The sequence below is a fragment of the Eptesicus fuscus genome, chromosome 19 (genome assembly GCF_027574615.1).
Source record: "Eptesicus fuscus isolate TK198812 chromosome 19, DD_ASM_mEF_20220401, whole genome shotgun sequence".
Taxonomy (NCBI): domain Eukaryota; kingdom Metazoa; phylum Chordata; class Mammalia; order Chiroptera; family Vespertilionidae; genus Eptesicus; species Eptesicus fuscus.
Genome location: NC_072491.1, coordinates 34,227,830 through 34,252,863, shown reverse-complemented (window position 1 = coordinate 34,252,863; position 25,034 = coordinate 34,227,830).

Below are 25,034 nucleotides of genomic sequence, written 5' to 3'. Positions count from 1 at the left end.
TAGTGTGTGCCTTGTACAGCACACAGAGCAAATCTTTCCTGCTGTCGGCCCGGCCCTGCAGTCCAGCATCCTCCACAAGGCCATGCTGCCTTCAGCAGGGAGGAGGTGATGACTTTCTTCAGCTCCCCCAAAGGGAGACGGCACTGCCTTCCCCGTGGCCCCCGTTTCCTCACCTGAGAAATGGTTCCCTGCCCCATTAACCTCTGAGAATGATGCACACACGTTTGGCAGTGTTACATTCCTGCTGGTTTCTCTTCTGGCTTAGGAAAGAGGACTGCCCGAGAGGCGAGACACTCCCAACAGAACAAGATTGAACACACTGTGCAGTGTCTAGCTAATCACCTCTACAAATAGATACCAAGGAAAGTTTGATCATGGAGAGATCACATTCATTATTCAGTTTTTCTAATTGTCTAGAAATAACAATGTTTAGTCAGAAGCTAGACAAAAGTTTCCAGAACAAGGAAACATGGGGATGAGTGAAGGGAAGCACATAGGGTTGGGGACGGGCCTCCTCGACCTCGGCCCTCCTGACTGTGTGAGCTGCACTATCCCTTGTGGGGGGTGCACAGCAGTGTTCCTGGTGTCAACTCCTTAGATGCCAGAGCACCTACCCCCACTGTGACACCAAAAAGGCCTCCAGGCATTGCCAGTGTCCTCTGATGGCAAAAGCACCCCCAGGTGAGAACCGCTGATCTATGGGGATGATGCTGGTAGCAAAACGTCAACTATCACAATGGGTGCCCTAGCCAGTTTGGCTCCGTGGATAGAGCGTCAGCCCAAGGACTGAAGGGTGTCAGGTTCAATTCCGGTCAAGAACAGGTACGAGTTGCAGGCTCAATCCCCGACCCCGGTCGGTTGCGCATGCAGGAGGCAATCAATCGATGTGTCTCTCTCTCCCCTTCCTTTCCACTCTCTCTAAAAATCAATGAGAAAATATCCTTGGGTGAAGGGTTAACAAATACAAACAAACAAACGGAAATATCCCCATGGGTGAATCAAGGCGAGGCAGGTGTCTCACTACAGGGTGATGTGAGAAGCAGAGACAATGAGCTGTGGAGGTAGGGACACCAGGGCTCAGGGTAAACGGTGTGACTTTAGGCCTCTTTCTTTCCCCTCAGCTCAGTTTTTACATCTGTAGAAACAATAACAATGATAATATAACAATAGTAATAAGAATGATCATAAGGTCGTTGAGAGGGTCAATGAAATAAAGTATGTAAAGGGCCTGGTTTATTGCCAAGTACATAACAATATCCATAGATACCAGTGTCCCGGCCTCATCTCCAGAAGTCTCTAGGAATGAAACACAGCTTCTCTGGGAAGGCTGAAGGGAGCCCGGGAGACCGCATGGGTGCAGTGGAGAGAGCCCTGCCCTTGGGACCCTGTGAACAAGGCCACCCTCGCTTCCTTCTGAAGAACTGTCCCTGCGCTGGAGGCCACATCTGTTAGGACAAAGCGCAGTGCAGCTGTGTGAGCTTTCCAGGTAAGTCATCGCTCCAGGCAGCAGAGCGTATACGATCATTGCAGAAACAAAGATATTTATAGCCCTTACATGTCCACTTTGGTCTCTATTTTTCAATCAGAAAACTGCAAAAGCATCCTTATAACATAGAGTAAAATGCTTAGGCTTTTGTGTCAAGGACACGCCATTCATGGTGAATTTGAAGCAGAAGGATGTTTTCAATGTTATTTGTGTCTGATATATGTCCCTTCTTGAATAAAGAGATGCTATGCTTTCAAATAACTCCTCTAATGTTTCACAGAAAATGTAAATAACTCTATGGGATCATCTTCATTCCACTTAGTGTTCCTTTCAACTTTAATTAGATCATTTGTTTATATCATATATATATATATATATATATATATATATTGCCTAAAAATAAAAAGATGTTAAAAAAAACTATTTAAAATTCCTACACGTTAACAGCCATAGCATTAGTAATTTATTCCTGAACTTCCTCCCATTAAAGATAACTTCTGCTTTTCCCAGAATCCCTGCACCCTAATCTGTTCACAAATTGATTCTGTCCTTTCTCTCTAACATCCAAGACCCCTCATTTGGAAACAGGGAGCCTGGGAGAAGCTTGAAACTCCCCATTTTGAAAACTTTGCCCAGGTCATTACCACGGCCAGAAATTACTCTAGGTTGAACGATATGAAATTAATGACTTTTGACTTCTTTGACCTACAAGAATGGCGAGCTCATATAGCTCAAACTAAAACTCCCCTACGTCTCTCTCTTAAAGTTCGGTCCTCCAATGTCACTTTCCTCCTGGAGTTTTCCACAGTCACCCCTACCCTGAAAAGATCCCCCTTCCAGAAGAGCCCTACTTCCGGAACAATACGGTTGTTGTTCCCTCCTTACATCACTTTTGGACATGTTTCCCTGGAGACAGCAGAAATTGCAGGATCCAACCGGGAGAGCTATGTTTGACTCTTGACTCACCAAGTACCTACTTGGCCTTCCTAAGACTCAATTTCCACACTTATAACAGGGTTGTTCTAAGTACTGAGATAATGGATTCAATATTTTACATAGTGTCTAATTGCGTAAGTGCTCACTAAATGGTCATTTTTTTTTAAGTGACTGGTAGGAGTATCAATGAACTCCTGAAGCCACGCCTTGTTCCCTGCAGCTTCCCCACAGCTCCTAGCATACCAACCACAGCTGCTCAACAAATAACAATAACAACGATAGAACAACTTCCTTTATTAGTCACTCCCTCTACCTAGTACTGGGCTAAGTATTTTCCTTGCATGATTATCTTTTGGAATCCTCACAACAGTCCTGTGAGGCCAATACTGCTATTATTACCAAATCAGATTTTTGGAATTTGAGGCAAAGAGAAATTAAATGAATGGAAATGGACACACGCATGGAGAAGCGAGGGCTAGAAGCAAGGTCATCGGACTTCAGATTCCATAATCTGTTGGGTATCTCCCCAGTGACGCCCTCGGTGTATTGAAAAGGCCTTAAAGAGCCCAGGGTTCAAATAGGATATCTTTTGAGCATGGATTGTTATTTTTACTCAACTACTCAATTATTCCAGTTTTTCTTTGTACATTAACTGTGTGATATTTCATTTGGGTTGAAAGCATGTGGAGACTTTGTCAACATAACTGGGCAGTACTAAATAATACTTAAAATTAAGAGTTCAGTCCATAGCCTCAATTTACCTCCTGGGTGCAGGGTACCATGTGAGGCGCTCGACAAATAAGTATGAATACCATACAGTCCTCAGCTAAAGGTATTCTTGCTGTATCATTGTAAGGCACTAAACCTGACATCTTTAGAGGTGGTTTCAGTTCTGACTCAAACATAACTGAACTTGGGAGAATCTTGTCAACAAATATCACCTCGATGCCCCTGTGTGCCCAGCCTGCACTCTGTGAGGTGCTCTGGGAATTAAGCAAGAACACAACATAACCCTTGACAGCTAGGACCTCATAGTCCTAGGAAGACAGAAACACTCACATACGCACTCCGATGAAATGCAAATCAACACACTCGTTCCTTCAAGGAGCCTGCAAGACTGTGCTGGGCGCTGGGACGAGGGTAAACATGGGGCCGCGCCCCGGAATTGTGTGATCTGGGAAAATACATGACAGATTTTGTGGGAAGGATAAAAATAACATCCCAGTTTAGGGAGTTCACTGAGGACGAGAGTGATTGGAGGAGGAGAAGGCCCCTTAAATGAGAGCGGGATTTGAGTCGGCTTTCCACAAAGGATGGTAAAATGAAACTTAGTGACTTAATTCCCAAACACAGCAATCAACACAAATGCATAATATGGTATCATTATTTTCGTGTTGGTGGTACAAGACATCCAATAAAAAATGATTACACTTCCAAAATATGCATTCATATTCATATCAACCTTACAGCATTTTAAGCTTAGTCTTCTTATTTCATTTACTGAAAGAACTAAAGCAAAAGTAACCTCAAATTTAACCACGTTTCTCGCACAGATGCTTAGAGAAAAACGTTAAAAAGCCAAAGTCCTCCACTCGAGTTAAAATTGAGGTGATTTTCTCTCCATTCAAAACCTCAGTTTTCAGACCTTAATATCTTAGACTTTCCGGTCGCAGGCAGTGGGGAGCTGGTGAGAGAGAGCGATTGCTCTGAAGAAGGAGACAGCTGATGGCATACTTCTGAAGGACAACTGCTGCCCGTCTTTAAAATGGTTCAGTGAGCAATCCAAAGAGAAATGTGTGGAGGGGTCCATTGCTAACTCCATCAGCTGAAAGACCTGGGTCGGTAAAACTGTGGGGTTTTCCCCCATTTCCTTTAATACCGGTGGATGGTGTAAGAGGCCCAGCTATATTTTTGTCCCCCTGTGAAGCTTTAGAAGAGGTTTCCACAATATAATTTACCCGGTATCAGGGATTATCTTTTCATCTGCAAACTCAACAAGATGAAAGTATGGCAGCACAAGTCTCTGCAGGCAAGAAAGGTCCAAAAGATAAATTGCATAATTTATATTTGCATTCCCGTGCGTTTTTAATCCGGTTATATTCTTTGCATTTCTGATTATATTTGCATTTTAAATGTTGAATTCTTTTTTAATTCCGGGGTCAGACGATATGATATATTTAGGAATGGATGGGCATGGGACACTTTCTGATGCTTTTCTTTGCCACAGCTATCGTCAACGATATCTTCCCTTCCCGTGAAACCCAAGCACCCCCAAAGACCCGTATAATAAAACTTAAGGTTTAGCTGATTATTTTTTATTTTTTAAGTTTATTAGGGTACAACTGACATAAAATTATAAGATATTTAAAGCATACATTATGATTTGATTATGTACATGTTGTGAAAGGATTTCCCCCACCTAGTTAATTAACACAGCCATCATCTCATATTTTTTGTAAGAACATTTACATTCTACTGTCTTAGCAAATTTCAATTATCCAATAAAGTGTTATCAACTATAGTCACCATGTTATACATTAGATCTTCAGATCTTATTCATCTTATACCTGAAAGTATGTACCCTTTTACCAACATTTCCCTATTTTCCCTACCCCAATCCCCATCCCCAGTCCCTGGCAACCAATTTTCTACTCTATTTCTATGAGTTTTATTTTTTTTCAAGTTCTACATGTAAGTGATATCATGCAGGATTTGTCTTTCTCTGTCTGGTTTATTTCACTTAGCACAATGCCCTCAAGGTCTGTGTTAACAAACACTGAGGTTGTTATTACATCTTGGCTATTGTGAATAATGCTGCAATTAGTATGGGAGTATAGATATATCTTCAATATCCTGTTTTATTTCCTTTAGATATATGCCCAGAAGTGGGATTACCAGATCATATAACAGTTGTAGTTTTAATTTTTTGATGAAACTCCCTACCGTTTTCCATAGTGGCCACACCAAGTTACATTCCCTCGAACAGTGCACAAGGGTTCCCTTTGCTCCACATCCTCGCCAACACTTGCTATCTCTTGTCTTTTTTAAGATAGCCAATTAATGCTCTTAAGAATTAAACTTTTGGTAACCAATAAAGAGTATTCAAAAAGGAGAGTTGGTGTGCATCCATATATCAAAGAATCACCAAATATAACCAAGGAAATAGTATTCTGGCTGCATAAAACAATTAACCTGGTTCATTTGGAAGGTGCCGAACCAATAGGCCAGTGTGGGATGACACTCGCTTAAGATCATCTAGCTCCCTTTGTTCTGATTAAACTCAACAGGGATTTTTTTTTTTCAAAATGGAAGGATCTGTATTGAAATAGTTTTTGTTTCTGTTTTACGATGATATCGGATCTTTTAAAAAATCCAACATAGGGAGAGTGGAAGTCCTCTTACTTATAACCCTGCCTGCAGCTGTAACCACTGTTAACAATTTGGTATACACCTTGCAGACTGACTTTCTAAACTTATCTAAATATATAGTTCTTTTTACCATACACGGTTCAGTAACTTACCAAATTAACTTGCTGATTTCTAAGTTTATTTGTAAAGCGAGCTTACCTCTTATGAAGACAAAACAATGAAAGCCAATATGGATATTTTGGACCACTTATAGCTCTCTTTCTTGGTGTAAATAAACACGTTTACATTGTGATTTAAGAGATACAGAAAATTCAAGCTCTGGATCTCCCCAGAGGGAACTGATAAAAATCAAAACCTTGAAGAACAACAGAGTAACAAATGGCATGACCTGATGAACCCACATCTGATAAAATAGTACAATCAAATTTTCAAAAATCCACAGTGTTGAGAACCAAGCCCCTGTTTGGGAAATTGATCCTCAGAGGACAAAAGAGGGATTCTGAGGTCAGGAACTCAAATCAGAGAGACTTGGTGTTAGTAACTGAAGGCCTCCTTCCCACCAAAAGCTCACCTCGGGAGGAGGGCTATTTACATACAATAAATGGTGACCCTTTCCAGATTGACAATAGAAGATGCTTCTCTCCTCCCATGTTTATACAAATCTTATTGGCACAAACCTACAATTCTGTAGAGAGGGTTTAGTTTACTGATTGTTTTGTATTTTAAATAGTACCTGAAATGCTTTTTTTTTTTTTTTTTACTACATTGAAGCTATTTTTTATTTTTTTTTAAAAAGAGTAGCTATCTATTTAGGCTTGCTTTAATCAAATTTAAAACATTTAAATTCAAACGATCGGTATGATTTTTCCATAATTTTTTCCAAATTTATCGGCTTCCAAAATTATTTTGAATATGTAATATGAGGGGCAAGAAAATGAGTTATGGAATCAGAATAACAGTTAAGTTCCAGTCCTGCCAGTATAAGCAATTAACTACCATAGCCGGTTTGGCTCAATGGATATAGTGTCAGCCTGTGGACTGAAAGGATTCCAGGTTTGATTCCTGTCAAGGTCATGTACCTCAGTTGCAAGCTTAACTTATGCACCTTGAGCTGAGGATGGTATTTTCAACCTGTTAAATGGACACAAAATACTACTAATTCCATAAAATTGTCATGAGGATTACATGAGATATTGTCTATAAAGTGCTTAAAATAATGCCTGACACAATAAGCTCCGGATTCTTGAATCACGTGGAAATGTTTATTAACTGTGTAAAAGTAATGTATTTCAGCTACTGGCAGAGTGTGCAAACATGGGGTTGGATACTCAATACATTCTGTTGACCGAATGGCAAGGGAACAGCTGCGTGGACAAATGAATGAAATGTTATGCAAAGTGATGTACTGATGCTTTCCCACCCTCCCCAGGCAGGATCAGCGCTCCCTCCTCAGGATTCCCGTAGCATTCCAAACCTGCCTTAATCATAGCACTTTTAATCCAGAACCGCTCAGAGGCTAGGACCACCACTTCTTGTTGAGGTCTGTGACCTCAGAGCTTGTCACAGTGTCTCAGGCTTAATAACCTCTCAATAAGTTACTTAAACAACGGTTCAGACTCATCTGTAACAGAACATTTGTCAGAATAATCCCCTGGCCAAACTATAACTGTTTCTGGGAGAAGATGGAATGGCTCTGAGGAAAGCTAAAATGGGTAAATTTAAAGCAAGGAAGGTTCATGACCTATAGCCTCAGTTATTTACTCAACAGTCATTTAATAAGTGCCTACTGTGTGGAAGGCACTATAAAGGATACAAAAATAAAACAAAATAACATTTGCCCATTCTAAAAGAACTTATATTTGAGTAGAGAAAATACTTTACATAAATCACTAAAGATAGCATATGGTAAAGTCTGTATAATAATGTTTCTTTATTTTTTATATATTAAAATACATATTTATTATGCATTAATTTTCTTTTATGCCTCTTTTTTAAATTTTTTATTAAATGTATTGGGGTGGAATTGGTTTCTTTTTAAAAGGGTGGACCAGATGCATGGATAAATGGAACAGACTGACAGATCTCAGAGTGGGGCAAGATGGGGAGACCGGAAAAAAATATATATGCATATATGCATAGCCCATGGATATAGACAATAGTGCAATGAAGGCCTAGGAGGGGTGAGGGCAGGATGGAGGGAGGGAAATGGGGAAGGCGGAAGGGGGACATTTGTAATAGAGTCAACAATTTAAAAAAGATAAGAGACAAAGCCTTGTGAACCATAAAATAATTTTTTTATTAAATGTACTAGAGGCCCAGTGCACAAATTCGTGCATGGGTGGGGTCTAGCCGGCCCACCCTGATGGGATAGGGGTGATTAAGGATGGGGCCGGCAGGGGGACAGGGCGGTGGGAGATTGTGGGGTGCTGATCGGGGCCCCAATCAGGCCAGTTGGCCACCACAGTCATAGCGACCGGTCGTTCCAGTTGTTCCATCATTCCAGTCATTCTGTCGTTTGGTCGTTCTGGTCGCTTGGCTTTTATATGTATAGATTTGGGTAACATTCGTTTATTTTAAAAAGATGATTTTTCAACTAATGTGATATGGTTATGCATTCTATGAAAAAAGGTATTTAAGCTGGTTGTTGAAGATAGTTAAGAGCTCAGTGGGGGAGGTGGGTGGATAAGGCAGAATATGGAGAAAGGACATGTCAGAAGAAACAGAGCAAAACTGCAGAAAGAAAAGAATAAAGATGTGTTTAGAAAAGTCCTAGCTTCTCAATTGTACTTGTAATGTTTGTTGAATGGACAAAGTAGGAAAGCCACATTAGGGGGGTACTGTTGAGGAACTCAAATGCCAACCTGGACCGCATCCAGTGATTTAAGAAGATAAATGTGGCACGCTGTGCAGAATGGTTTGGCAGGGAGAAAGGAAGCTAGTGTGAAAGCCCAAATTAAGATAATTCATGCCAGAGCAAGGAATTAAGAGGAAGAGAGAGAGATGAAAATCATCTATGAGGTCAAATACTAACACTTGGCAGCTGACTGGATGTGAGAGACCAGTAGAGAGGAGGCAAAGATGACTTTCATCATTAGTCAACCTTTGGCCAGAAGATGAAGTATTCCTTCCTGTGACTCACCCATTCCCAGAAGCTTTTGCTTTCCTGGAATTTTTTTAATGAAATTTCTATGTCTCTCAACAATAAATTTTTAAACCACAATTTTGTTCATGTTGTGGTGTCTCTCTGACATTTTTTGGAGCAGAGACATTTTCCCCAACTGCTGATATCAATCGGACCCAATGTGACCACTTTTTGGCTAATTGGTCTCCATGTCTATCACCTCAGCACAATCTGCTGCCAATTGTTCAGTCCTAGATAGCAATGGTTGGTTGAGGGGTTTTCTGGTAAATAAGAAAACTTCTGGTTATATCCATACTAGTAAAAGGCAGTACCTGCCACCTCATGGTCCTGGTTACAGGTGTCCAGTGTTCCATCTGCCTGCCTTCTACTCACTGCAGCCCCTGGGAGTGGATCCTGATGCACTGCAATGGAGAGGATCGCTTACTCAATTCACGTAGCCTAAAGCCGTGTCTCTGGCTTAGCCTTCTCTTTTTAGCTCTTCTCTTCAAGATCCAAGTAAGTATTTGAAAATCTCCACCTAGATGCCTATGGGCACCTAAAATTCAGCATGTCCAGAAAAATAATGCATTATCCTTGACCCAAAACCTACTTACTTTCTTGTGTCCCTTGACTCCTAAGTCTCAGAGTCATGCTGGTCACCTCTCTTCCTTCCCCCTTTTCTACATGCAGTCCAGCAAGAAGTCACCTGCTTAATAAACCCTTAACCTAGACCCTCCTCTTTACTCCTGCTTCACTGTCTTTGTTCCTCCCCCCTTGCCTATGACTTCTGCAATAGCTACAAACTAGTCTCTGGTCCTGGGGCCTGTCTCCTTGAATCCATTTATTATATTATGGCCAGTTATTTCTCAAAAAAATGGACATTTGAAAGTGTAGGATATTGCTTGAAACTTGTCAATGGCTTCTATTTAAAAAAAAAAGTCAATACTCTTAAATCTAGTCTTTTGTTGCAACATTATGACATTGCATGATGACTGAGGGCTCCTTTCTCTGAATCCTCTGACACATTAAAAGCTTCTAAACGTTTGTGGGATTTTAAAAAAATGAAAGTATTTTGTATACCTTTATGATATTGAATTCTCAGATAAACCTGTCAGGTAAATATTATTCTTCCTAATCGAGAAAGGAAAAAAAGTAAGACTTAAAGAGTATATTTAGCCTATTAAGATAACATAGAAGATAATTGGCAGAGACTGGATTGAAGAGAAAGTCTATCTAACCCCAAAACAGCTCACCATGCCTCCATATTGCCCTTTATTTGTATTTGTTGTTTTCTGATTTTTGGAGTAGCCCATATTCACTTCCACAACCCCAGAGGCTAGCACAATATCTTTTCTACTTGCCTTCAGTTGGTTCTTAATCAATAATTTATGAAACTAAATTAAATAATGTAATGATGAAGATGATTTTGTTATTTAAGGAAATAATGAAACTTAAGCTGATCACAAAACCTAATTTTTAAAGTACCATTTAAATATTACTACATATGAAATAAATAGTATATAAATATAAAATATTTGCTGTATGCATTTGCCATTTGTAGCTCATGAATTTTAACTACTAAAGGATACAATTTGTTTCTAAAAGCTTGCAATATAAGTAATAGACCAATGTACCCAGGGCAAACTTTTCCAGATATATTATTAATAGGATTTCACTTTGCTTTGGATTCAGATTGTCCTTGGCCAATGTCATTATTCAGTCTTTCATCTTGAATTCTCTATACAAAAAATTTTTCTTTGGACTCAGAACTCTTACCAATAATGGAAACTTCCATGTCAGGTGAAATGGTAAGTTCTAAGAAGGGATCTCCCAGGAGGACTCCACTTTTGATGAGCTCCTTGGCTCTGTATTGATCTCTTGTAATTAGTTCTAAAAGCCACATTTTCAGGATAAAATTTCTAAGAGTAAAGAAAATTAAATAAATAAGAAAGTGTCTTCATAGAAACTGAGTCATCTGAGAAAAGGATGGAGAAACTAGAGGTCTATAGCCTGGTGATAAGACTTAGGAGAAATATTTGCTAATATTTCTGCATTAGGCTATTTATATGGTGTTTGTAGAATACACAGAATTACCTATCCCATGCTGTCTTTCTAGAAATTGGCCCCCTTTCTCCCCTTTTTCCATATGGTTGCAGCAGGAATGGCCATATTCCTACATGACACAACCAGCAAACAGATATTTGTTCAGGGGTGGGACTCGATCCAACTAGAGCAGTCACTGTACTCCCCAGAAATTATGGGACAGAGAAAGAGAGCAGCACAGGTTAAAGCACATATGAGAGACATGGACCGTGATGTTCTTGAGTCTCTTACTCCAGATCATTCCTGAAGCCTGATGCATTTGTGCATTTCTGTCCTTGGGTTCCATAGGAAAACTCTGCATCCTTCTCATTCAATTGTTTTCTTAGGCTAGTTAAGTTTTGGTTGGGGTTTTTTACAAATGAAAATATCCACATTAATACATGGAAAAGAAATTGGACATTCTCCCTGTTTCCATAGGGAGCTAAAACAAGGACCAATGTGTTGAGGTTATAAAAAAAACAGATATCAGTGAGAATACATGGGAGCACTTGATCATAGTTAGAGGAACCCATAAGTGTGTTGTTGAATGACTTTCTGTCTCTGGAAACATTAAAAAGGAGGCTGGATCTTGATCTGATACAGATGTAGTAGAGAAGATTTCTGACTCCCCGGAAACTGGATGAGATAACCTGTTAGGCTCTTTCCAGCTGGTGATAGTCCATGAGATCTTATGAAGATAAATCATCAATCATCTTCAGGACTCCTAGTACCCATCTCCAATATGAAACTATGTTCTGTCACCTGCTACTTCCCCAATGTCCCCACACCTGTCTCCACTAGTGAGCTCTATCCTGTCACCACTCTTTAAAAAAAATGGCTCTTGGTGGATTGGGATGTAGCAGTTATAAATGTCAAGGTGATTGTGGGAACTAGAAAGGGATTGTTAACCTGATACTAGGAACCAAGTCTTACCGGGAACGGTACAGAAGTAAGCCAAGAAAGGGGCAGGTACGTGAAAGAAAAGGAGAGAGGAAGCACAAACTGGAGATGGCTGCAAGAATCTGCCAGCTCCATGCCAGCATACCCAATACACCCAGCACTTAGGCAATGCCTGGTTCAAAATAGGAGCTCAATAAATTCACTAAGTAACTAGATGGATGGATGATCGATGGATGGATGGGTGGATGGGTGGATAAGTGAGTGAATAAAGAGATGAAGCAGTCAAGAAATGTAGGCAAAAAAAAAAAAATGAGAAACCTAAGTATAGAAATTAGAGTTAACTTACAGAGCACAGCAGAATCAGCTGAAAAAATCACCCCATTAAAACTGAACTGTGTGCATGGGGTCCAATTTGCAAGTACAAGGCTCCATTTACTTGATTTCAGAATAATTTGCTAAGTTTGACCACAAACCTTTGTTTGAGCCCTCTCTGCCTTTCCAACTTCCAGACAAATAAACCAAAGTATTCCCATCACAGCCGCAAACAGATGCTTCACAACCACATCACAGACTCACTCCCTCGGAGCATCAGACTCAAGTCAACCAATGTTACTTCTCTGTCCTTCAGTCTGAAGCAAATTTGAAGTGGGGGAGTAATCTCTGAGCAACACAAGAGGTTTGAAAACAATTTTGATGGTTGGAAATAAATTAAGGTGCTTAAAATGCCCATTAAAGTCAGTGAAGAGCTTGAGTCATGCTGGCAACAATATAGAAATCAGGCACTTTGGAATCTGAAAACTCTCGAGTTACATAAGTGACCTGAGAGTGCTGGGGGGAGAAGCCTCCGAGTGCCTGTTCAGACCCCCAGCCAGTGCTCAGGCTCTCTGGAGATGGAGAGGGACAAGCTGCTCTTTTCCCCAGCATCCCTTTCACTCTTCACAAGTTCAAGCTCTGCTTGAGGGATTAGATTTCTTCTCTCTTTCTACTTTCAAACCCTTGTCTGCCCCATTTCTTGCCAGGAAATGCTGGTGTTCTGCCTTGCCTTTTACCATGCGCACCAAGCCCTGAAGGCCAAGGAGACGTGGCAGAATAATTGCTTTAACCATGGACACAAGCATGTTAATCAAAGGCTCCCAGAGGCCAAGATGCTAATTTAGCTTCTTCTTTATTTCTTTCTTGATACTTTTTCTGATAATCCATTCATATGGTTTTAAAATATTATGCCCAGTCTTGGGCTAATCAGGCAAAATATTAGCCCCGCTGCTGTGAAGATGTTGTGGGGGAAGGGGAGAGGAACTTGCTTTTTGTTTTGTTGGACCTAGTTCACAAGAGAAATCAAATCAAGAAATCATTTTAAAAAGGGCTGATATCTTTCACTTTTGCCTTTGATGCTAGTATAAGACTGACTCGCCCTCCAGGAGGAGGAATGGCCCCTTAGAGCATTAGCTGCGTAACACACTCTTGTCCCACCAACAGGAACCAGCGTGACTCACTGAAGGACCCATCTCTCTTAAAGCTCCTAATGTGGCTTATGTAAGTGTCTCTGTCCTAGTCCTCAATTAATCCTGATTCTGATGATTTCCATCTGGTATTACATCATTTTTCTTCCATCCACTTTACCATGTGGTGATTGATTTACTCATTCATAACCAGCTTTGTCTCAAAATTAAAGTAAGAACTTTCTCATACATGGATTTCCAGATTATACCACGTGTTCTGACTTACACATGAGATCCTGTGTGTGTGGTATTAATTCCAACTGCGATGAATTGTGTCATAAGGTGACACTCACTAGTCACTGAACATGTTAACTCGGAAATCTCAGTAGTTTCACACAGTCAAATTTCTTTCTTTTTTATTTTTTATTTATTTATTTTATTCAGAGTAGAAGGGAGAGGGAGAGAGAGCTAGAAATTAATGATGAGAAAGAATCATTGATTGGCTACCTCCTTCAGGCCCCACAATGGGGATCGAGCCCACAACCCTGGCATGTGCCCTGACTGAGAATCAAACTGTGACCTCCTGGTTCATAGGTCGACGCTCAACCACTGAGCCACGCTGCCCGGGCCAGTCAAATTTATTTCTAACTCAAGTCCCACTGGTGGCAGAGGGAGAAAGGAAGGGATGCTTATCCTGACAGTCATCAGGTACTCAGGCTCCTTCCCACATGCTGCTCCACTCCCCCTTGATGCTTGGGGGCTCACTGCAGTGTCTTGGCATCCAGCAGACAAAGGCAGATGGAGGAAGAGAGACAACATGCAGGTGGCACATGAGGCATTCTTGGGCCAGATCTGGAAGGAGTGTACTTGCTTCTGCCCACAAGCCATTTCCCGTAGCCCAGTAAGTGGCCTCACCTAACACAATGGGGACTGGGACATGCAGTAGCTGTGTGTCCAGGAGGGAAGTCTCTGGCACACCTGGTCACTAAAGAGTAATAATAATCCAAACTTTATTCAACATTTATTGATTACACTAGAGGCCTGGTGCACGAAATTCGTGCACTGGGGGTGGGGGGGTGGGGGGGGAAGGGTCCCTCAGCCTGGCCTACGCCCTCTCACAGTCCAGGAGCCTTGGGGGAGTGGGCCTAAGCCATCAGTCAGACATCCTTAGCACTGCTGCTACACTCACCAGCCGTGAGCCCAGCTTCTGGCTGAGCAGCACTCCCCCTATTGGAGTGCACTGACCACCAGGGGGCAGTTCCTGCATTGAGCGTCTGCCCGCGGTGGTCAGTTCGCGTCATAGCGACCGATCATTCCACCATTTGGTCAATTTGCATATTAGCCTTTTATTATATAGTATACTCTACCAGTCACTGTGCCAAGTACTTTAAATGTATTACTTCACTAATCCTTGGTAAAAGCCTAAGAACTGTCTTATTATTATTACTACTACTATCTAATAAATGAGGATTCCGAGGCTGAGGAGTTAAGTAATCAAAGTCACCCCTTTATCCACAGTATGGAATTGGGATTGGAGCCCAGACTGTTTTCTGGATAATGTTCTGCATCCACAGTCAGGACAGCAAGCTCTCCAGCCACCTGCCCTTGGATCTGCTCCCAGTGTCCCATAATTCAGCCCGTGACTAGTGTCAGTGACTTCCTAGGCCACCTCCCTCTATCTGCTCTTGCTCCTGGTGACCAGTTTAGCTGAACTGACTAGTCCTTGTTTTACATAAAAAGACAATAACAGGCGTCAGTGTGAGCAGCCCCTCTCTAAACCCGCTCAGGGTAGAGTTAAGCTCAGGTGGTCCAGCTCTGCTTCGCGGGGCAGGCGTAAATACACAGCCTGTGATTTCATTTGGGGGGAAACATACTTTCGGAGCAAATAGGAAACTGTAGACATCATCCTTCCATGAGACATCCTGTTTATTACCTCCTGAACCCCCTCCTGCAGAGAATGCACACATCCTCTCCACGCCTGGCTGTCAGAGATCAAAGTCCTTTCTGCTCTGTTCTCCATATCCTCTCTCCCTCACTCCTCCTCCCACCCCAACACACACACACACACACACACACACACACACACACACACAACCTCAGACACAAGCAAATAAAACAAATTCCATCTGGGGCTGGAGAGCCGGTCTGTAGTATTTCTTCACCCCCAAATTTCCAAGGCCCAAACCACATACATATGGATTACATAGGCACAAGCATGAAAAAGAATAGAAAAGGTGACGGAGTGATATTCACTCTAACTGCAATGACCTGGGCCCTCTGGAATGGTTCTTAAATTATTGCCAATAGTGTGGAACCAACGCTGAACAACAGAAATTAGAGAGGAAAGGGAAAAGTGGTTGCAGCTTTTGAACAATTCCCCCGACTCCCATCCTCCTCCAAATAAAGACGGTAGAGCCTGAGGCCATGCGATTTCAAACCAGTTAAGTGAGCCCGGAGCATCCTCCTAGGAGCACTGAAATTCACAGTGGGCTCAAGAGAGAGCTTTAATGAATTCAGTTCTGGACTCAAATGCAAAAGGTGAACTCCATCGGCTTCCCTAAACCTGAAGCTGTTAAACAGGGGAGAACAAAAGCTCACCGAAAGTCTCTTTCCAACGGCATTCAGCTGCAAAACATTTCGCGCCCCCCAGACAAACCTGCTTTTGGTGTAAATAGCCAAGGTTTCTCTGTGTAAACTCAAGGCATGATTTTCAGAAGATGTGTGTTTTGAGAAATCACTAGTCTCTTACAGATTTTTTTTGTAGAATTTAAAGGGAAATGCACTGGGTTGCTAAAGCAGAACTCCTGATGGCTGGATTTCAGGAGGAAGCCATCATAACTGCTTTAAGTAGGCAACCCCCTAGTAAGGGCATCAGAGATCACTAGTCACTGAAGGGAAGAAAGAGAAAAAGAAAGCAAATTTGGGGCAGACTAGTTTGTTAGCAGAGACACACAGCCTGTGAGCCTAAAGAACGAACTGCCTTGGAAAGACTGAAGGGTTTTTTGTTTGTTTTGTTTTTTTCATAAGAAAGGTCAAAATGTAAAATAAGCCATCCCTACCGGACCTCTGATGTAGACCTCAGAGCTGCTGGCTCAGTTCTGCTATCCGCAAACCAAAGCAAGCTTATCGTTGGACTCCCAGAGGACAGGATCACAGTGGTTAGGAACTCTGGTGGGAATCCACAGGCCAGAGTTGGAATTTCACCAGCCAAATGGCCTCTGGCAAGTCTCCTTACCTTGTCCCCATTTGCAAAAAGAGGATAATAATAATAGTATCTAAATCACAGTCCGTTTAAGCGAGAGAGATGTGTGTGTCTTGTGTGTGCTCCACTCTTCAACAAATGGGATTCAGCAGCCAAAATTACAGAGTGGCATAGCACAGCACGGGCCGGGCTACAACACTCACTGCACCGGAGCCGGCCCGGGGCCCTGGGGAGCAGAGGGAAGAGAGATTGTGGGGCCTTGCAGACACCCAGAGAACTGCAATTTGGTGAGGACTGAGAAGCAACCGTGACAGTGGGCAGTTCGGGTCCTGCTTATCTGCATTCCCAGTGTCTAGAATATGGCAGGGATAGCCAATGAGCGCGTGGAGAATGCGTGCGTGAACATCATCGTCTCTTAAATGCTTCCCCAAGTTTTGCTTGCCTTGCAGTGAGCCTTTCTCCGGCCAGTCTGCGAATGGCCAAGACATGAATGCCCATCTGCTGTGGTTACGCAGAGCCTGTGGGAATGGCATCTTGGATCTGTTTCATAAATTCTCCAGAAAACCAAAATATGTCTGACGATCTGAGGAAAATGTATTGCCTGGGAAGCGCCCAGTAATATTTAAATGAACAAATGAGGACAAGCACACCTGATCGAATTAGTGCCTGTGTACCTAGCCTTCCCTCCCCCGTCTCTCTGTCCCCCCCAGCTGAGGACACTTCCTCATTATATCCTGGAGCTCCGGGAACTGCGGAGTTGAGCTGAAAACAGGCTTCCTTTGCGGGCTCCTCCTCTGCCCGCCACAGGCCAGCAGAGAGTGTCTGCAATACCCAGATTGCTGCAGTGCGGCATTTTCCTCTGGAACTCTGAAGCCGTATTAAAGGGTTTAGACTTATGATGAAAGTATATTTGTTTTCAATGCCCAAATGCAATTTAAATGGTAGCTGTTAAAGGAGGCAGATGAATTATTGCCAGCTCAGCAGCCCTTTTTGAGCCGGCAGATCATAATGGTATTTTGCTGAACTAAATTATTTCAGGTCCTCTTGAAAATTCTGTAGCTCTTCCCCAGAAAGAGTCTGCGGCTAATAACTGTAACCCTTTAGTACCACTGCGGGGAGGAGAGATGTCCGCCCCAAACAACCATCCCTAGACCCACGAAAAACAACTGACAAAGGGCCAGCAGGGAACTCATAGCCAAACAATGGGAAATGACAAGCAACCTCTCTTTTTTTAAAGGCCATTTTTCTTACTCCTACTGATGCTAATTTGGGTTTGGCTTTCTCACCGGAGAATTGTGTTATTCTGTACAATCTTGCTCCTGGATCCCTTGCTCCTGCACATTGTGTATTCCAGGGAAGCCTCTACTGTCTTAGACTCCGGCACATTCTTCTTGCTCTTTCTGGCCTGCACTCTGCCAGGCTTGCTGCTGAATTCTCTGGTCTCAATATAAATGACGATCTGTCAACACCAACTAATGGAATATACCTCAGTCCCAGTCCAAAGTCCAATTTCGTTCTTAGAAATCAGAAGAGAGTGAAGGCTAAGGAGAGGAACCGCAGGATCGGAGCTGAATGGCATGGGGGAGGTGTGAGTGCCAGAGAAGGAAAATGCAGTGTGCCTTGCCCAGTCTTCACTGAGCAGTTCTTCATGGTCTGATACGGAAAACGGAGTTTGGTTCTGCACTTTGGAAGGTGGATGTTCGGGACCAATGTAAGAATGCATTAACTCCCTAGCCCCTCGGTTCATAAAGAGCCAGCAATAGGAACTTGGCTTTGTAGATATGGAAATGGAACACCATCAGGTTAAGAGACAGGGCCAAAACTACTTGCAAAATTAACACAGGAAACCACACCATGTGTGCATGTGCGTGCATGCCCGTGTGTGAGTGTGTGTGTGTGTGTGTGTGTGTGTGTGTGGTTTGGATTTAGACCTACTGTTATTTTTATTTTGCCCTTGATCATATTTTTCTCTTTTTCCCTCTTCCTCCCCTTTTAAAACTATTTGAACATGTGTTTTTAGCTATATCTCTTTGTATCACACATGTATATTTATATAAACTTTTCATAAGACTTTCGACTCTCTCCAGCATCTGCCAATTCCAGAAATTCACGTCCTCTTGTAAGAGAGCAAGAATGAGTTAAAATGTCTTCCATTTGTTTTCTTCCTTTCCAACTAACTTTATTTCCCCTCTTCTGTCATCTCATAGCTGGTAAAACCCCAAGGTAGCTCATCATCAAATCATGAAGCCCAGTCTATGAAATTGCCCCTAGTTAGCTAACAGTATCCTGCACTCAGGGGTGACGATGTTGAATATTTAATTAGCGTGTGTCTTTTCTGCAAGCAACTAGACTCTTTCATTCCTGGACGTTAGATTCTAACTCCTCTTCCCATAACTAATATCTAAAGAGAGGATTTCCGCAAAAACCAAAGAGCTTCCTAAATAAGCTCTCTGATCTCTTTCAGTGAAATTGCTTCTGCCGTGGAATAATTTGTCCTTCTCACACCTGCATTCAGTCATCGGTGCTCTGTGAGAGCAGCCATGCAAGGGTTTGAAAGAGAGGACATAGAGCCCTTCACCCCAGGCACCCCTGAAATGCAGCAATGGCTTAAACGACTAGCCTGCAGTAATATTGGCAAGTTTATAGGGTTCTTTTATGAGCTTGATAATGACCCCCTGGGGTCACCTTGACTTCTCCCCTGCCCCTCGATTCTTTAAGATTATACTATGACGCAAAAGACATGAAATATCTTCTTCAAGAGGCACCTAATCATTTGTACAGAGTTCTGACTGGATCAGCTTCGGCCGTCCACCTGCCGAAGTCTGCGGGCCACACGGATGACAGGCCTGTGCCTTCTGCTCTGCCCTGCACCTGTTTCCGTTACCTGCCACCTGAAGTTGGTGAGGCCACTCTTCCCTTGCCCTCAGGTAAGCCCTGACACTGCAGGGTCGCACCTAAGATTGCTCCACACACCAGATTTCTGGCCCTGCAAGTTCTTTTCCCAATGCAGCTTCTGTCTTTCTCACAAAGAATAAGAGCCACACCAGCGCATCTTCCGAGTTTCCACCAGAATCCAGGTTTAACTCCGTGCTGCTCTTGTCAGCAGTACCGGCCCCTTGTTAAAGGTATGTTCTGGCATTTGGGTAGCAGGTGCAATGTCGTGACTACTACCTCCTTTTTGTGCATTTAACCTTAAACGGGTTTCTCCCTCCCTGCACCCAGCCAGCCATTTGGGCCCAAGGGAAGAGGGCGGGGCAAATGCACCCCCGAACACAGGCTGTACCGGAAGCCCTTTCCGAAGGGGAAAGGCGTGGGAAATACGCCTTTCTCGCCCACTTGAATGTCTTAAATGAGAGAAAGAGGTAAAGTTCAGAAATCAAATAGGAGCCTTTACACTTTTTCTCCTCTGGAAATAGAACCCCAAATGGAGGCAGAGTAGAAGCACCCAGATCATTAGCAGGAGGAATGGGGACACTGACCTGGGTCTAGTGTGTTGCAGGGAGGGGAGCCCAGGAGACTCCATGTATGCGGCCAGCACCAGCCCCATGCAGAAGCAGTGTGACCACGTGGAAGGAGACATGTTGTTTATATGACCTGGAGACAGCTCTTCTGGCCCACACAGCCTGTGCAGCTCCTGCAAAAGCCCGAAAGTCTCCATTGGTCTTAAAAGGGGAGGGGAGGGGGGACTGCAGAGTTACCGGAAGTGCTGGGGAAACACCAGAGGCCTAGGATTAAGATAAAATAGCTTCAACATAGATCGGTAGTTACAAAATAGTCAGGGGGGTGTAGAGTACAGCCTGGGAAATATAGTCAATAATATTGCAATAACTATGTACGGTGCCAGGTGGACGCTGGAAATACCAGAGGGAACGCTTTGTAAAGTATATGACTGTCTAACCACTGTACTGTACATCTCAAACTAATACAAAATAATACTGAATGTAAACTGTAATTGAAAACATTTTAAAAATTAAAAATATAATAAATAATAAATACATTTTGAAATGACTTGGGGGTGGGGGGTGTTAGAATGTGGTGATTTGAAGAACCATAAAAGCCATCAGGACCCCCCTGACCAGTTTGGCTCAGTGGATAGAGCATCGGCCTGCAGACTGAAGGGTCCCAGGTTCGATTCCGGTCAAAGGCATGTACCTTGGTTGCGGGCACATCCCCAGTAGGGAGTGTGCAAGAGGCAACTGAATCGATGTTTCTAACTCTCTATCCCTCTCCTTTCCTTTCTGTAAAAAATCAATAAAATATACTTTAAAAAAAAAAAAAAAAAAAAAGCCATCAGGACCGCAATGGTCTGTGGTGAATGGCAGGCCAGAGAGCAGGCCAGGCAGTCGGCAAGGTGAAGAGCCTGGTCCCCCTCACCTCCCTTTACTGCCACAGATCATTAGCCCCACCCATCTTATAAACCCAGAGACCACCTCACCGAGGAACAGGGAAGGGGTGTAAAATAGAAAAATTTAGCACCTACCCTAAGGTATGCCATCCAAAATAGACCATTTAAACCAAAGGGACTGGGTTATCCTTAATCAGAAAGCTGACGTTTCTCTACTATAGAGAGGGATTAATGTGTTTCTTGGGAAGGGTGGGAATTAGAAGGCTGAATTGTGAAGAAATTTATTCAACTAATTACTAGGGAAAAAAACTTAAGACCCAGAAATTCTACTGTTGTATATAAACCTTAAAGAAAATTTTACTCCTGAGTATGAGGAGATACATACAAAAATATTCATAGAAAGTGAGAATGACTCGAATGTCCTTCAACAGAAGAAGAAATAAATTGGGATAAAATCACGTAATGGTATACCATAAAAGAAAGTTGTGTATACCAACATAGATGACTATTAGGTCACAAACATAATATTAAGCAGATAATGAAAGTTGTAAAAAGATACATATACATATGACACAGTATATCATTTATATAAAGTTTAAAAACATGTAAAATCATTGTTTTTAGATCATAATAATCATAACAATTTAACATGGAGCTTCCTATGTACCAGGTATTGTTCTAAGATTTTACATATACTAAATGAGTTACTCTTCACAGCCTTAGGAGATTGGTACTATTACTACCCCCATTTTACAGGTAGGAAAGCTGAGGTGTATATGTAATGATGTTAAATAACTTTTCAGGCTGCTTAGCTAGTATATATGGGCCCCAGGATTCAAATCCAAGCAGTTCGATTTCTAGAGTCTATGCTGTTAACTCCTATGCTTGACGGCCTCTCACGTTCTATGTATATGAAGTAAAAGCACAGAGAGTCACATGGAATGATAAAGTGAAAATAAGTGTTTACCTCTGAGGGCAGTGAGAGCCATGGAATGGGGCCAAGTACATGGGCCAGGGAGAAGGGGAGCTTTAGTTTCTTAGGTTTGCTAATGTTTACCATATTATCAATTGATACCTTTATTCCAATATATCTGCGATATTTTGCTAAAAATTGTTAGGTAGCTATATTTTCTTTGCACATGTAAGTATAATGTGAGTTAACTTAACATGCTATTATACCCTAATGTAAACTATGAACTCTGGGTGATAATGATGTATCAATGTAGGTTCATCAATTTGTACTACATGTACCACTCTGGTGAGGGAACACTGATAATGGGAGAACCTATGCATGTGTGGGGCCAGGGAGCATATGGGAAATCTCCATACCTTCCACTCAATTTTGCTGTGAACCTAAAAGTACTCTAAAAAATAAAGTCTATTTTTTAAAATATTACATGTAGCAACATCAGCTGGTACTTGGAGATAGAAATCAAACTGTCCTTCAGTTACCTTCTAGGACTGATCAGGGTGGCAAGGTTAGAGAATTCAATTAAGCCAGATTCAAATATTTGGACACCTACAATTCAGAGCAGATGTCACAGTAGGGTAAAAATACCTAGGACTCTTCTGTGAAGTGTGCAAGGTTACTACCTAAGAGGAATTCAAAGAACTGGACAAAAAGCAAGAACTATGGAAGCTGAGCTATGAAGCATCTCACCCCAAGGCCGACCACTGCAAATGGCTGGACATTTGCCAGACTGGGGGGTACAGCCTGGCTCAGAACCAAAACTTTTCACCCAGCCTGGAGACCTGATTTCATCCTCAGGGCATGCTTTCGGGAAAATTGGTCCTGAACAATCCACGCTTACAGCAAACGGGAGCCCCTCATTGACTATGGAGAGGAGAGGTAGTCAGAAGGCAGGTCTGTGTAGCCTCATCAACACCTTCCCCAGGCCTAGGCAAGGGGGTGCGGGAGTTGGAGACCAGTACAGAAAGCTATATTTGGGAAATGTCTGAGAATGTGGTCACTATATCACCCAGGGACTAGAAAAGCTCCTGACCTTTTGTGGATAAGGAAAAGGAAAATTACTGACTTTTCAGCCTTGGAAACTCAGCCAGGAATTTTTCCATCCCAATTTATGAATGAATCTCAAGCCTGCCCCAGCCTTCACTTTGATTGAAAATGGTTTGTGGTTGTTTTTTAATGTTCTCAGAAATGATAGTAGCCAACCCTCCACTGCAAAATATTTCCACTGAGTTATGTGTGGCTCTTCCCAGCCTGCTCCCTCCCTATGGAGATAAGTCAAAGCTTCTCACTTCAAGGTTCCGGCAATGTTGGCTACAAGCCAAAGAATGGAAACAAAATAAATCTGGGGGGCGGGGGGGGGGGGAGAAGACCATTATATTGGCAGTGTAAATGTTGTCGTTATATATTGTATTTTACAATAAGTGCTTTGTTTTTTGTTTTGTTTTGTTTTTGTTGTTTTTTTTTTGTCCAATACAAACACATACAACTTCTTTCCTCCTGAGGAAAAGGGGGCATAACTCCCAATCTCTGCCGCCTCTGAATCAATAGAGGTACAGGAGAGCTAAGGTCCCCTTTCCTTCTCATAGATCTAGGTCTGCTGTGCCCATCATTGCTTTCTTTGGAGAAGAGACAGGAAAGGGAGACAGAAGAATAAAAGGAATTGAGAAGAACATGAAAGAGAATACAGGAAGGGAGAGGTACTAGAGAATAGGAAAATCAACAAAATATAGGCAAGAAAGGGAGGTGGGTGAATTACATTTTCTCTGTGCCGGGTATTGACAAGAAAAACAGGGCTGTGTGTCCTGGAAGTGTGGTTCTACTTGGCCCTCACAATTAAGAACTGTCCTCAAAACGAACTTAGTAACAGCCTTGAACACAATTTTCTAAGAGAAAGACCTATAAAATGAAGGAAAGAGAAAAGATCTGAACTCAGAAACAGCTGGATCCCCAAACAGTGGAAGACAGTGTCACCCAAGGACTCGGCACACAGCACCTCCGGGGCTTACAACTCTAAGCAGACTCACTGCCCGTGACCCTAAAGAGTCTAGGCAGTGAGTGCTGCAGCTTGGGGCCTTGGCCAAGATCCTCAGGACTCAGGGAAAGGGAAGCAGAGGCACAAGCCTTCAGACAATGACAGGCAGGCATTGTCAGAGACAAAGGCACGCAGCAGCTATAAAAAAAATCTAGGAGTGAAACTAGGCCCCTTCCCAATTGCTCTAGACCCTGATTCTCAGCCAAGCTGACTAGCCCTCAGCAGGATTCTTGGCAAGGCCTGGAGACGTTTTGGTTGTCCCCGTTGAAGGGGTTAGGAGAGGGGAGAGGAGGAATGGTTCTACTTCTCCCAGAGAAGCACCCAGATGTGCTTCTGGCATCTGGTGGGTAGAGACTGAGGGTGCTGCGATATGCTCTACATTACACAGGGCAGTCCCTCACAACAAAGAATGGTCTGATACAACATGTCAACAAGGTCAAGATTGAGAACCCATGGCCTAGACTAAGTACATTCTGTGGATCCTGTATCATCCTGAGGGAACAGGGAAAAGTGCACACCAAATGACCGACATTGAAGTTGATGACAACCCTGATGAGTAAGCAGTGAGCCAGATTTGTCTGGGTTTTATTTTTTAAATAAAGGTGTAATGTGTTTGAAGTGTGGACGAAAAAGGGACCACATACTAAACCTGATAAGCTCAGGGGAAGCCTGCATGGTGGGCTTTTCAAACTCAGAGAACAACAGCAACCACACAGTGTGGTCTGACTATAACAATTCCTAGCAACGCAGGGCATGGTGGGTAATCACATCTGACAAAGGTCAGTCTTTACCTTTGAAATTGTCTCTTGTCTTTGTGCATCTAAGATAACACACTTCTGAAATGTCAGAGTAATTTTCTCTTCCAGACATCTTGAAGGGCAGGCCCTGGCACCAGTGCACAGACCACACAGTTGCCTTGTTGCCCACATACCATCTCTACGTGCTGTAAGCATTGACTATCTTGTACAAGCCGATGTAAAAGAAGGATGTCTCTCCATTTTACTTTTTATCCAGTCTCAGAGATTTCTCCACTTTGCTTTCTCGGGCCACCCTAGTCTATCACCAATGAATTTCATGTAACCCTCCTTACGTCTCCTCCTTTTATTCTAATATATAAAACTAGAGGCCCAGTGCATGATTAAGTCATGCACG